This window comes from Trachymyrmex cornetzi, unplaced genomic scaffold, assembly GCF_001594075.2.
Source record: "Trachymyrmex cornetzi isolate Tcor2-1 unplaced genomic scaffold, Tcor1.1 scaffold92, whole genome shotgun sequence".
In the NCBI taxonomy this organism is placed as follows: Eukaryota; Metazoa; Arthropoda; class Insecta; order Hymenoptera; family Formicidae; genus Trachymyrmex; species Trachymyrmex cornetzi.
In genome coordinates, this window is record NW_017300267.1 from 416,494 (window position 1) to 418,884 (window position 2,391).

Genomic DNA, 2,391 nt, shown 5'->3' on the forward strand with positions numbered 1-2,391 from the left:
TATTAAACATAACGTATTATACATGGTTTTTATACCGTATAATACCGTATGTTATACGTATTATACGTACGTTTTATATGTATTATACGTATTTATACGTATTATACGTAAGAAACTATTCGCAGCTCTAAATTGCCCAACCCCGGTCGTCGGTCGTCGGTCGTCGGTCGTCGTTCGTCGGTCGTCGATATCTGAAAGCGGGGCCCCGAGCGCGATTCGTTCCTGGGTTTCGCCGCGCGCGAGCGAATAGGTGGCCAGAATAGGGGGCTAGCTTCAGCGTCATGTTTAAAAACAAACATCGTTTGATTAGAAATTTGATCCTTTTAATTTGGACACGCCGTCCGGCCCTTTTAGGCATTCAAAGCTGATTAATTTAATAATTTCCGTAGATCAACACTCCCCGAAAAGATACTCAAACTATCACCGCACTCCTCGTCAGCGACGGTTAATCATTAAATCTGTTGCTACTCTCTTGGTCAGCGACAGATTTTACAAATTAACGAGTTCGGTTTGGGATTACTCTTTTGTTTAAAAATAATTAATAGGATTAAAGATCAAACCAATTAATATTAATAATGAAAATCAATTCATCTTTAATAACTCGATTCCCACAGGTACCTTTTTTAAAATTTGAATACAAGGTTGGTCCTTCTAATACAGAGAGTTCCAATATAGAGAGTTCCGATGTATACAGAGAGTTTTCATACATAGGGTTTTCGCACGACTAATTGTTCACTGCTTTTATACTTTAGTGATAACAACCCCCCGTACGGGTTTCTTACTACTTCCTATTTAGGAATGCTACATAAAAAAAGGTAGGGGAAGATTCTTACCTATGTAAAATCAAATCTAAAATCAATATTATGGTATCTGCCTGTACCGTTACCATTGTTATCTCTTGACGAAACATGAGTCGCTATTAAACCTGATATCATTTGAGACTCTCTTGTATTGTCCTTTTTTTATTTCAAGTCTAATTATAATTTCAGGATTAAGTTTATTCTAATCTGTTATTACTTATCCATTTTAAGGCAACGAATGTATGTAATGCTGTACATATATTTATTCATACATTTTTATTACATTGATGCATATATGCATCTAGATATGTAATATATTAATGAAATTACCACACATCCGTTATCTCAATAAAAAAATTAATTCATCACTCACCGACCCGATGCGTAACAGCAGTGTTACATTTGCAATGTCGCTATGATGGTTCTATAACAAGAAGAATATAAAATTCAAATCAAAACAGAGCAGAAAAAAAATTAATTAATATTTTAAAATATATTTACTAAACGTAAAGTTCTCTTGAAAATAATTTAATCATATAATTTTCAAAATATATAATTTTTATAAGCAGTGAATTTTTTAATTTATCATTGAGTTAAACGTTTATAAAAATAATTGTACCTTTTTTTAAAAATGCATATTTATAAAATTTCAAAATAATTTTAAAATAATCTTTTTTTTCTAATTATCATTTTTAAATCATTGTTCCGTGGTATCAGAGTAAATAAGTTCCACTAATTCCACTGTTATTTCGAATAAGGTTTATTTTATGAACCGCGTATAAGGTATACAATTGTTTAATGTCTAACGTTTCGCACTTATTGTGACGCAATGCCTTATATCTGTTTCTACCACCATGCGCGTATATGTGTACGCATGAATCGACACTGCCTAGGGGCAGATACCCTGAGTCGATTCTGGATAGCACGACTTCGCGATAACGCCTGGAGGAAACTTCCTTGAATCACGAATCACTCGAACACGTTCTCGTTGAAGCATATATACAGAAAAAATACTTAGGTTGTGACCGAATTCCGATATAATGCTCGCCACTCGGTCCTAAATTTGTTATACACGGTCGCCACTTCCTTTCACCCCCAAGAAAGAAGGATAATGTTCTATTGAACTGATCTTTTGCTCCACTTGTATTCGTCGTCTATTCATTAATGATAAAATTAGTTAAGAAACGGGTGAAAATCATTACACAATATTTTAGATTATCAAAGTAACTTTATTTTAGTGAGTCATAAGCGAGTAACAATCACCGCAGCATGAAATGCGGTGGTCGTCGCAAGTTGCCTTGCCGCATTTGGCACAACAGTAATTAGTTTTGCGGTCTTTCTCTTTTTTGCAAAAAGTACAACGTTTTCGCTTTTCCAGTTTTTGAGGCCCGACATTTACGGATACTTCTTCGTCGATTTCTAACATTTCGCGAATATTTTGCGCAACGTGTCTTTGAATACCGCGCGTCACAAGACGCTCTTCGAGGAGTGGTTTTATAAGGTCGAACGCAAGGGTTTTCAAAAAATCGCAACGAGGAAGACTTTCATTGGTGGGTACGAAGTTATATAAAATAGACGCATTTACACTACA